Here is a 13369-nt window from a genome sequence, read left to right as displayed (position 1 = left end):
ATGAAGCCAATTATTAGTGAGTTTTTTTTTTATTTTCAAATTCTATATTAACTCATACATCCCTGTAATTATATAACGAACTGTTCCACCCATAGAATTAGAATAGTCCAAATATGTGTTTAGGGGTATTATGTACAGAACCTCATTGTCTCCTGCATGGTCTCTGGCAGGACAATTTTACATTTCATTGTCAGACTAACTTGACATGTAGTATTTACAGGCCAGTGTTAGACTAAAACAATTTTTTTTTATTTTGTTGAAAAGGTGAGTTTAAGGCCTGTATTTTGTGACTTTCCTATTTCAGCTTAATTATATAGCCTTTGTCTTGCTCTTATGCTAAGGGCATACTCATGTGACATTACCAGGACTAGCTAAAATAATGATAAAAAAAAACCAAGAACAGATCTAAATGAACATGCTATCTATAAAATCATACACCTTGATGACCCATTATGATTTCTTGAATATGTTTATATGGTCTTTCCAATACTAATTGATATGCTAAAAGTGCTTCAATGTAGAAGCTCTTATGACTAAAGGAAAAAACAAGAATTCATGGTAAATATTTTGAATTGTTTATAATGTCTGTATATTTTACAAAACAAAATTGCAATATTCTGGAATCGAGAAAAGATAAGATTTTTATAATGAGACAAATCCTTGCACTACATGATACCTGATATACCTGTGTAGGGATTCTATCAGTGATAGAATATACCTAAAAGATGATAGATCAAGCTAACATCATTTCAGCAGGAAGATTACTATTAAAGAGTTCTCAGTTCCATCACCACTGGAGATACTTTAAGTACAAACAAAAGTTATGAGGTATCATGTGGCACATGAGTTAGTCCATTTGTCAGACATCAATTTTCAGAGATTTTCTAGATATCAGAATACATAAAGCAGATGTAGCGGTAAGTATAATTTAATATCATGATATATTTTGGTTATGTCAATTCTCTTGTAAATCAAATGCTTCTGCCCAAGGGAGATAACCAATGCAGCTTTGAATTATGATATTTACAGACAACCATGGGGGCTAGTGATAAGGGAATGTTCTCTTTTGTTCAATTATGTAGCTTCACAGCATGGTGACAACGCTTGTAAGTCAATTTGTCTCTCAGAGCTGAAAGCATTCATAAAGATATGAGATATATCACTTGATGACATTGTTGAAAAATTGGTTACCGCTGAAGAAACCTGTCATCATCAATTAAATCATGGTGCAGAAAAAAACCCCACAGACCACAAACTCTGACCACAAAATCCACAAAATCCACACCACAAACCATGGCTGAGAGTTATATGTTAACAATTCACCCCTTGAGACACATTTTGATTCTTCCAGTTCAAAGATGGGAATAGTCCATTTTAGATTTTCAGGGATGAATGAGTTAATGATTACGGAATTCAGTTAGGTATCAGACTTTTTATTTGTCATGAAAGACAGACCTATAGCCAATAAACTAGTGATAGAACTTGACAAGCAGACATAATTATAGGTATTGTAAATCTGGTAGGCATTATATATATACTGTATTCCACCCTATAAGTGTCCCTCCCCTATATGAGGCCTCATTTCAATTATACCCAAGCATAAGACCAAAACTATCAAAATGCAATAGGTTTACAATAATTTCGTCTTACTAATCACTTTTTTCTTTTTTTTTTTTAATTTCTTTAAATGTCCTGGGTGCTTATTGGGTTGAGAATACTGAGTTACAAGAAATCAAACTGAGATTAAAAATATTTTTTATATTTTTATTACTCCTTTAAGTTTCAACATATATGAAGAGACAATCAGGGTTCTTTTGTTTACAGGCAAGACTGAAACATTGGTCAGTAAAATTCTCTCTGTTTGAAATTAGAAAATTATATATATATTAGCATTACAATCCGTCTCTATGTAATACAATAAAACTAACTGTCTAAACTGTCTGATGGAGGGACCTCAGGTTTCTCCTGGATTCAAATACAAGATTGTCTCCCCTGAAATTCATAATTTCACACAGGCAAAAATTCAAGAAGTCAAATTAGACTGGCAACAAGTATACAATATGAGATAACAAAGATATTGAAATTATTCATTAAATCCCATGAATTCTATAAGAATTTTATCATTCATTTTTTTGGTAAATAACTAAGGGGAGATAATTTAACTATTCTACTGATTATTAAACTGCATAAAATATTTAAGGGGAGTTAATTCAGCAAAGATTTTTTTCTGTGATGTGGTGGCTATAAGTCTACACAGTGAATAGTAAAAGTCCTATACTGCTATGATTTACAAGTTTTACTCTATGTGGAGGTCACGTAAATGACCCCCAAATGTCTATCTGAGGTATTTCTAGTCGACTATATCTAACTCTACAGTCAGTGTCTGTACAGCCACAGAGAGATAGAGGGGTCAGTTCTATCACCCTGTATCATCCCCCGAATGAAATATATATCTTCTGAGGAACACCAGCAGATCACACAGTATATCATTCATCTGTACTGGTGTATCTGCCAATGCTAGACTTAAGATATATAAGCCGGTGAAAGATTCAGCGAGACAAGCATGAGGTGATGGACCAACACCCTTGTGTAGCCCCCACAACACACGGACACCTGTCAGTAGTGTGAAATAATCATTCAGACCATTGTTGTCTATAGACTAGGCTATAAACTCCACATCTTCATCTATAATGTCAGAGTACATCATGCAAGCTCTACATCCATGGATAAATATTTAATTTTGTTGAAAGGTATAAATATACTTTAGGTACAATCGTGCTTCACTGAATTCACTATCACATGAACAGCTATCGTAATAAGTCATTCATTTCTATATAAACACACCCACACTCGAACCACACCTACAAACTACAGTCAAGGTTATTGTAAAATGAGGAAGAACAAGCCACTGTTTCATTTAACCTCAGTTGTTTTAAACTAACTCATTTTCGAGGCAACTAAATTAGGTATTTTCTTGTATAACACCCTTTTCACGATGATTCAATTTCACAGATAAAAGTCACATAGCTCTTACTTTACCTGTGCTATGAGCATTTTTGCTGGCGTTTGATTTTCTCAATTTATTATCAAAATACGCGAAATTTAATGGTTTACAACATCACATCATTTATAATGAAACCATCTTTCAACTTCTTCAACTTTGAGTCTATGTTACTGATTCAAGGGAAATAATTCACACCTTCTCTGCACTCTTAATATTCATGATTCAGGGGAGATAATTCACTTAGTGACACCCTCCCTGAACTCGAGCTCTGTACTGTCTTCATTAAGGTGAGAAAATTCATACCATTAGGGGAGATAATTTACACCATTAGGGGAGAGAATTCATACCTTTGTACTCTGTATACCCATGATTAAGGGGAGACAAGTCAAGACTTTTAAATAGATAATCCACGTGCTCTCTAAATGGAGTACATGATTGATATTACTGTAACTCATTCATCCCTGGAGACGCATATGAACACTTCTATTTCAAAGACTGGAGCAGTTCATGATGGATGTTCAGGGGTAAAATGCTTTAAAGGGACATAACTCATGTCTTGTCTGAATTAATATGTGTATATTACTGTATTGTTAAGGGACAATTATTCACTTCCTTTAATTTAATTTTTAAGCAAGTAATTAAGGTTTAAAAATCTTCTATAATAACCACTCTGTATACAAATAATATAAAACAAACCCTGAAGTAACAACCATTTTAGAGGAACATTAAATCATTTTAAATATTGATGCTTGTATCCAATGACTAAAAGCATTCATCCAAAAACCTTCAAAAAATATATGGGAATGTCCATAAACGTTAAATAATGTTAAATATAAATCTAAATCTCATATAGCATCGAGTTAAGGAAACAATTAACGCTTATCTGACTACAGTAAGTGATATTCATCATTAATGCTTTATTTTTTTTAGAGAAGTAGTGATTCCAATATCAAGTTGTTCCTTGTACCATATTGATCGAGAAACAATTAAGTCAGAGTTTTTAAACTGATTCAGCTATCAAGGTTGTTTTAATATGCACATATTTATATCCCTACTAACAGGGTGAGAATTACAATCTATCAATACTTCATACATATCAAGCTTCGCACTAATGCGAAAAAGAAAATAAACATTCATCAAGAATTTACAGAAGGCAAAACAATGCGTACAAATCGTAAGTGATTACATGCTACCAGAGATTGAGTATAACTGTAAAATGTGAGATGTAATTTGATTTGCGTTTTGAATTGACAGGTACAAAATTAAGTTTACCCACTCTGTAAAAGTAGCTCTAGCTGTATCCCCTCTGTCAAGTGAAACGCTCCACGCTAATTCACTCATGTAACTGAAGATTCTGACATAATGCTCTACAATCAATTTACAATCCATTTTCTGAGTTTTACTAATAAATCATGTGTTTTTGTCTTGTCTCTGTGAAACTCTCATTAGGCATATCCAGATTTGTATGTGCTAATTTCTTGAACTAATAAATACTTTTAATCTCATTCCTTTAATTAAAAAATCCTTGACATCCTGAAATACTGTTTCAATTAAAACTTGTGCAATATAATTACCATATTATTTATAATCAATGATAATCAACATGAGACATGTACAACGTAATCTTGGGTGAAGGTTATAATCGATAGTTACAAAATTATTTGACATGATGCAAATGTTTCATAATTTTCACATAGAAATAAAAATGTGGAGGTATCAAGGACAAATGATTGTCGTAGGCCAAGGGGTCAAGGTCATCATATGATAGTGTTATAGGGTCATCACAGGAGATTGACAGTTTTTACAAGATCTGGTTATTATAGGACAAGGGGTCAAGGTCATATGGTTACATCGTATAAAATTATGAGGAGTTCAAGGTCGAATGTTTTCACAGTGCAAGTGTTCAAGGTCATATGGTTATAATAATGATAATGATATAATGTAATATTGAAAATGGTGAATAACTCATGTTCAATATTGGTAGATATAAATGATGTAGGCTACTGTCATGTAAGTCTGGGATAGGGCAGGATTTAACACAGATCAAGGTCAAGGCCAAGGTTAAAAGGTCACTAGGTTATTATAAGTAATTATGGTCTATGGAAGGAGTGTAACAATGTCAAGGCGAGACTATTATTGTACAAGCTCTGGGTAAAAAGAGTTGAGAGGAGCTCTGTGGATATCAGAAGTTCTTATCTTGGAAGACACTCCAAAGTGGCAATATGTTCCTGGTAAAACAAAGTTCATTCATAAAAAAGAAAATGAGAAATTTGTCTACCAGATATGTAAGCATGTGCAGCAAAGTACCCATTCACAGTTAAATACCGGGAACAAGATATTACACAAGACGTTTTGTAATTGCTTTCAGCCTCAGGTGTAATTGCCCATAGGTTGGAAACAAATTCACTTTTACAATATACACAAAAAACCTCGAATAAATAGAAATAAAGTGTATACATACATAGATTACAGATAATGAAATTTCTTGTGAGAAAATGAATTAGGTGACACTTACCTAGAAAGTCTAAATATACACGGCCATATCATATACACAATAAGTCCATATTTATTTACCTGTTTTTTATGCAGGTATACATATCTCTCTTCTCTCAATGATGTGTGTTCGTTGTTATAATAAAACTTCCGAGTTTATCCTCTTACATCCCGAAACAATATTTCTCTAAACCTGTTCAGCAGTTAACCACACAGCTGTATTATAGTTACTACTATAATTATGTCGTGCTTCAGTGAGCAATGAACCAGCCAGCCCACGATCAGCTGATTAATTATTTACCTGTATCAGAGTAAACAAAAAACTACAATGGGTAAAATCCCTACACATGGTGTCCGCCGGCTGTGGGCTGTGTACTCTCCCGTTGTATGTGTAGAACTATATAACCATAGGTACAATGGTGAATGAGTCCGATACCAGATGTCGTGCACAAACATACGGTGAACCAGGATCTTTTAACAGTAGCAACATTATATGTACCTCAGTGTTATAACATTAAACTCTTGTCTTTGTTATCCGAATAACTTAACAAAATCCAGAAATTCTCTATAACCACTCAAAAATATCATTGTCTGTAAATTTAAGTTCATAGAAATAGCTTCCTAGTTTCTTATTCATATATTAATAACCTAATTATTATTGTAAAATAGTGAAACCTGCCTATAGTAACCAAAATTGTATAAAGTTCACCTGCTTAATAAGATCACACTTTGAGTACGCTGATGGCCATTTTCAAAGGGTCCTGAGGTTTGAACCTTAATCTGGCCAGGGCCATTTTCAGAGGGTCCCGAGGTTTGAACCCCAATCTGGCCATGGCCATTTTCAGAGGGTCCCGAGGTTTGAACCCCGATCTGGCCATCGCCATTTACAGAGAGTCCTGAGGTTTGAACTATTCTGGCCATGGCCATTTTCAGAGGGTTCCGAGGTTTGAATCTCGATCTGGCCATGGCCATTTTCAGAGAGTCCTGAGGTTTGAACTATTCTGGCCATGGCCATTTTCAGAGGGTCCCGGGGTTTGAACCCCGATCTGGCCATGGCCATTTTCAGAGGGTCCTGAGGTTTGAACCCCTATCTGGCCATGGCCATTTTCAGAGGGTCCTGAGGTTTGAACCCCAATCTGGCCATGGCCATTTTCAGAGGGTCCCGAGGTTTGAACCGATCTGGCCATGGCCATTTTCAGAGGCCGGTACCAAGGTTTGAACCCCGATCTGGCCATGGCCATTTTCAGAGGCCGGTCCCAAGGTTTGAACCCCGATCTGGCCATGGCCATTTTCAGAGGCCGGTACCAAGGTTTGAACCCCGATCTGACCATGGCCATTTTCAGAGGGTCTACAGGTTTGAACCCCGATCTGGCCATGGCCATTTTCAGAGGGTCCCGAGGTTTGAACCCCGATCTGGCCATGGCCATTTTAAGAGGCCGGTCCCAAGGTTTGAACCCAGATCTGGCCATGGCCATTTTCAGAGTCCGGTCCCAAGGTTTGAACCCCAATCTGGCTATGGCCATTTTCAGAGGCCGGTCCCAAGGTTTGAACCCCGATCTGGCCATGGCCATTTTCAGAGGGGTCCCAAGGTTTGAACCCCGATCTGGCCATGGCCATTTTAAGAGGCCGGTCCCAAGGTTTGAACCCAGATCTGGCCATGGCCATTTTCAGAGTCCGGTCCCAAGGTTTGAACCCCGATCTGGCTATGGCCATTTTCAGAGGCCGGTCCCAAGGTTTGAACCCTGATCTGGTCATGGCCATTTTCAGAGTCCGGTCCCAAGGTTTGAACCCCGATCTGGCCATGGCCATTTTCAGAGTCCGGTCCCAAGGTTTGAACCCCGATCTGGCCATGGCCATTTTCAGAGTGTGGTCCCAATGTTTGAACCCCGATCTGGCCATGGCCATTTTCAGAGGCCGGTCCCAAGGTTTTAACCCCGATCTGGCCATGGCCATTTTCAGAGTCCGGTCCCAAGGTTTGAACCCCGATCTGGCTATGGCCATTTTCAGAGGCCGGTCCCAAGGTTTGAACCCTGATCTGGTCATGGCCATTTTCAGAGGCCGGTCCCAAGGTTTGAACCCCGATCTGGCCATGGCCATTTTAAGAGGCCGGTCCCAAGGTTTGAACCCAGATCTGGCCATGTTTCAGAGTCTGGTCCCAAGGTTTGAACCCCGATCTGGCTATGGCCATTTTCAGAGGCCGGTCCCAAGGTTTGAACCCTGATCTGGTCATGGCCATTTTCAGAGTCCGGTCCCAAGGTTTGAACCCCGATCTGGCCATGGCCATTTTCAGAGTCCGGTCCCAAGGTTTGAACCCCGATCTGGCCATGGCCATTTTCAGAGTGTGGTCCCAATGTTTGAACCCCGATCTGGCCATGGCCATTTTCAGAGGCCGGTCCCAAGGTTTTAACCCCGATCTGGCCATGGCCATTTTCAGAGTCCGGTCCCAAGGTTTGAACCCCGATCTGGCTATGGCCATTTTCAGAGGCCGGTCCCAAGGTTTGAACCCTGATCTGGCCATGCACTATGTATACCTGGTACTCTAAAGGATCTTCTCAATAACTCACAACTTAGAGCTTTTAGTATTAGCGTATACAACCACTGTTTAATTATTTAGAAATTAAGTCATAATACAACCAAGAGACCACATTTTTCTGTCCAAGTTAGCCAACATAAGATCCAGTTGACATGAATCATCATATAAGACCACATAAACCGACACAAAGTGCTTTCTTCTACAAATATATGTCCTAAGTAAAGCTTTTTGGCAAAGCACATATATCATATCACAACTTTTCATATCACATGACTAAAAACCTAAAAACTTGGTCGGCCTAAATAACACACACATAAATTTTGAACCATTGTATGGTCACATAAAAGATACGGCATTTGAACTTGACCTAACTAGAAGTTAGAAAATGAGAAATGAACAGATTTCTTTTAGAATTATTGAATGACTGACAAAATATTAGGGGCAGTAATTCTTTTAAAAAATGTTTCATACTGAAAAACCTCACTTTGGATGCAACCATTTTTAATGCATACAATATTTTAAAACATTAATAATCATATATGTATTGTACACCCATCAAAATTTGGTACTGGACATATTCATAAGAAGAGATTTGCACAAAACAGCTGAATTCATTATTCTTTTTAAACATTATTATGGGACTTCTTTTATTTAGATCCATGTTTCGCGGTGGCTGAGTAATTTAGATGTCTCGACCTGGTACCATAAACACTCCACCTTTGGGTCGCAAGTTTGAATCCAATGCGGGGCACTTGCCAAGTACATTGTACTGATTGCTGGTTGGCAGTTTTTCTCATGGTACTCTGACTTTCCTCCACCAACAAACCTGGCTTGTCCTTAAATGACCCTGACTGTTAATAGGATGATAAACTAATCAAACCAAATTTAGAAGAATTGAACAGAACTTTTATAACTTGTCTTCAAAGTTAATCAGGATGACATGTCCCTGAAGAGGCTGGCTGGTGGACCAATCTATTTCTACACACAAAATTTCACAGAAACAAGATGTTTGTCAGGGGAGTCGTACAAATCCATCATGGCCGCCTCTGGGTGTTGTAACACCAATGTCGCACAGACAAGAACAAGATGAATGGAATCAGAGAAAATACCCAAGTTTACGAATGTTTCAAAGAATCAGGCAATGAAATAAAAGAAGACTTTCGCTTAGCATCATGTAATGCGATAAAGTCTGGATCTGTTGAATAAAATATCGAGATGACATAATCTCCTGCGGCCTTATTCCAGCCATTTTTCTAAGAAATTGGATTATGTTATTCCCTTATGACTCTCAGGCTTAAACAGATAAAAAAGCTTATGGCCTTATGAAGGTCAGTGTGAAGTTGTTAGAGTGTGTTAAACCAAGTCTCATCAGTCACAAGTATTGTGTCTCAAGTGAGCAGGTGACAATATTGGCTCAAGTGATGATCACCAGATTTCAACCTACCCGGTAAGTTAAAAAACAATGTCAAGAATTTCGCCAGTGACACTATCAAGCTAATTCAATTTCTCAGTGATTTCTGCTGTTCAAGCATTTTCTAGGTAACTGTTGCTTTAGTACGCTGTTCAAACTTTTTCTTTAAAGTAACCTTTGATTTAGTACTCTATTCAAGCCTTTTCTAGATAATCTTTGCTTTAGTACAGCTGTCCCAGCTTTTTCTAGGTAAGCCTTGCTTCACCTTCGACAGAGCATAAATGATATTCATCATTTGAACAATAATTGGTGTTTAATCGTGTATATATATATGTCTAATTAACACAAAAAATAATATAAAATAATTCATTTTGCCTTTGGTGCATGGGCAATGAGTACTCCATTTCATATAGGATATAGTGAGACAGAATTTTTTCAGAATGCAATTAATTATTTTTCATATTTTTAACTTGAAGTAAAATTAGAAGCTCAAACTTTTCAATGGTGGTAATGGTGTAAAGTAAGTAACTTTTGTAACTGAAGAAAAATACTAAATCGTCTGCTCCTGTTTTTGATAGTGAAAAACTACCATTTGTCAGCAGTGGAGCATCTTTAAGTACATCTGTGGAAAACCTATCTGTAGCACAATCAAAAGAAAAGTCTTCCATGAAAGGTGAGGGACATATGGCATCCCCTTGACATACCATATACTGAATGCTTAAAAAAGCCCTTTGGAACAGGACCAACTTGAACTTTTTAAATTCTAAACCGACTTATTTTCATGTGCAATTGATTTTTGCAGATTTCGCAGACAATGAAAAATTGCCAAAATTAATCTCCATGAAACTGCTTCAAATACAGCTAATGTAGAACTCCTGAAATTTAGATGACAAAACACAATCTAAGCGTCCTTAGGTATAACAACATGAAATTAAGTCGTCACATTCTCTTTGGCTTTTATTAGCTTTAAATTGGTTTCTGACAGTTAATAATGCAAAATATACACACCTGTATATTAATCAATTTGTTTAAAAGTGACATGGCAGGTAATACAGGTTATGCCAATATCTGTTTGATTACAATACACCAAAATGTTATGCTGATTCAGGGAATTTCCTACAGTGTTACTATGATGAGTTCAAGGATGTGTGTGAGGAATTAAATTCTCAACCATAATCAAATTATGTCATGTATCTGACATGTTTATTGTAACCATTTTTGCTTTGTGTTTTTTGTTTTGTATGTGAAAATTACTTAATTCAATTGTATATGTCAACATGACAAGTTTCTAGGTAACATATAATTGCTGTTGTCTTTGAAAATTTTCAACAAATATTAGCAGAAATGACAAATGATGATTTGTTGAGAGATTGCAGTTCGAAAACCCCTTTCTTCAATGCTTCATTATATGAATATTTTCACCAACAGTTCAATCCAGAACTGAAGCTCCTTGTCCTGATATCATATTGTAGGATTCATGAATGTTAATGAATTTTATGGAAATATTCATGAATTTCAAGGAAATTGAAGAATATTCATAAATGTTCATGAATTATTTATAAATACCTCTCATGGAAGCATATATCCCCTAAGAACCAAAGTTGTACATATGAATGCTGGGTGTTTATTTGGACAAATATGGTGGACTTACATCACATTATCATTATGCAGCCTCCTTTTCTGACAGCAGTTTAAACATATTGATTCTCTGATTCTATCACCTTTCTAAATCATTTCACGGTGAGCTAAACAAAGTCAACAAGCCAACAAAGGTCCAGACACGATATCCTTGTCACATGACCATTCCCAGAAGTCTCCTGAGCCACGCTAACCTGTCAGGTGACCAAATGATGTGTCAAGTGCTAAAACTCATTCACCCCTGAAATTTAATAATGGACTGGTCTAGTCTTTGATTTAGAAGAGTCTAAATGTATTTCAATGGGTGAATGAATGAAGGCTAAACAGACAATATTATTCATTGATAACTCATTCAGCACTTATATAGTAATTCTACCTGAATTTATCTAACTCTCCTGTTATTAATTATTTTTCTGTAGACGACAATTGAGTCTATTCTGTATCCCAGATAGCTGCTCTGACTAGTAGTGGTGACTTGGAAGTGATGAAATTAGACAGCAAATCTATCAACAACAGACTTTGATGTCCCAGACAATTGATTAGACAATGAATTCCAAATTTTGTTGCAAACAAACTATAAAAGGGGACAACAGCGGTCAAGGATAACCAAAACGTCCAATACATTTAGTCGTCTTTATTCCTGCTGACAGGTCAAAGAAAAGGTCACCAAAACCAGTTCACACAACCACCGAATCACTGAGCAACTTTAAATATGACCATAATAATCAAATTATTTTCAGTTTTTATTTTTCAATCTTAAAAAAAATGTAATTTATTCCTGTGAAAAAGTGTCTTATCTGAAGTTATATAATGTACAATTGGATACATTTGAATATATCAACTACACCATGAAGATTTTTCAATATATAGCAAGCATGTGACTATATCTGTCCAAGCAGACCTAAGCCATACATTTTGTGCCTAAAACTGTTCTGTGAATTCAGGTGAATGAAGGTAAAATACCCGAAACTGGGTTATAATAGCTGCTATGGGCACATTTGGCAGATCATCAGGATGTCTGCAGATCAAATATAGGTCAATTGGTACAGTTCAATAAAGGTGACAAAGTATACACTTGGGAAGACAATGAAGGAGCTTTGATGGCCGCTGTCTTCGCACCATCAAGTTCTGCAGCTCCTGAATAAATCCATGCGGTCCACTGTGTCACCAGATTTACAGTAAAGATCTACATTTAACTTTCACAATCAAAGAGCTTAAAATCCTATGTCTGTGGTGTTAAGTGTTCAACACAGACAAGTCTGCTCATCTGTATTAAGTTTTCTCTACTACACACGTCCTGAACCGCAGACTGCAAACGTAAGCATAAAACAAAAAAGCGATAAATTCATATCCTCAATGGATTCAATTCATTTCCAATGGAGCTGATGCTGACGTTGTTTTATTTTAAATACACTCTTGCCCGCTTTGACAATGTCCACATCAGACGATACATTTTAGCGAAGTTCAAAGTAAACATTTGCAGGCAAACTCCCACAAAATGTTGTATGGTATGTCGACATGCAATCCAATGCTTGATCATCAACGCCCATCCCCCTCTCCCCACCCCATAAAATCACATAGTTACAGTACCCAAAGATCCTTAGTGAATCCATTACATCTAAACACACAGATAATAATCTCGGAGGCTGACAATAACTGCCCCATCCCAATCCATACCGATAGAATTGCCATTACGAAGATAAGAGATCACAATGATGGACGTATTCTAAATGCCAAGGTACACCAGGAACATTGATCATTTGTGCTGTTGGCCACGGTAATTTTTTTAGAAAGTTATTAAAGCCTACATAATATTGTAATCACATTCTGTTTCAATCAGGGAAATGACACCCATGACAAATTCCTTGTGTAACTTTAACAGAACATATATGTTCAAATCAAATTACTAATGATCGAATGTTATAAGCGACCAGCTGCAGGTGGTTTAGCATTAGAGGGATATCAAAGACCAATACCAAGACCAAACGTCTTGTGCAACAATAACTCCAATTCTTCAAAGACACATAAAATATTCTTTTACAATATCCAAAATGTTGATATTGATGTAACATGAAAGGTCAAATCTTTTAAGATGAGCAATTTACCATTATTAGACCACCATATTTAGATGATAGGCTATTCAGTGAACATTCAAATTGCCTTTCGTCTGTTGTCCATCCCTATAAGACTCCATTGTTCGTTTCAGAATGTTCATAATTTATTCACTCATTTTTCCCCCCAGTTTTATGGCCCATTGCAAACTAAGATCTTTAGGGTCAAACTACAAGTC

At 36.7% G+C, this 13369-nt stretch overlaps 1 protein-coding gene across 8 annotated transcripts in view; it reads right to left on the bottom strand.

Annotated features, from left to right (window-relative positions):
* Positions 1-13369, bottom strand: part of LOC138324087 (uncharacterized) — a 46437-nt gene that overhangs the window by 16474 nt on the left and 16594 nt on the right. The window contains exon 1 of one of the 8 annotated variants that reach the window (XM_069269146.1): positions 5520-5884. The exons of 6 other annotated variants lie outside the window; for them this stretch is intronic. The gene's annotated coding sequence lies outside the window, so the exon portion shown is untranslated. Of the gene's footprint in view, positions 1-5519; positions 5885-13369 lie in introns of those variants that run through there. One more of the 8 variants, XM_069269145.1, reaches the window with a different exon arrangement.

This window comes from Argopecten irradians, chromosome 5 (genome assembly GCF_041381155.1).
Source record: "Argopecten irradians isolate NY chromosome 5, Ai_NY, whole genome shotgun sequence".
In the NCBI taxonomy this organism is placed as follows: Eukaryota; Metazoa; Mollusca; class Bivalvia; order Pectinida; family Pectinidae; genus Argopecten; species Argopecten irradians.
Note: the sequence above shows the minus strand (reverse complement) of the source record. Positions and strands in the feature narration are given on the sequence as shown.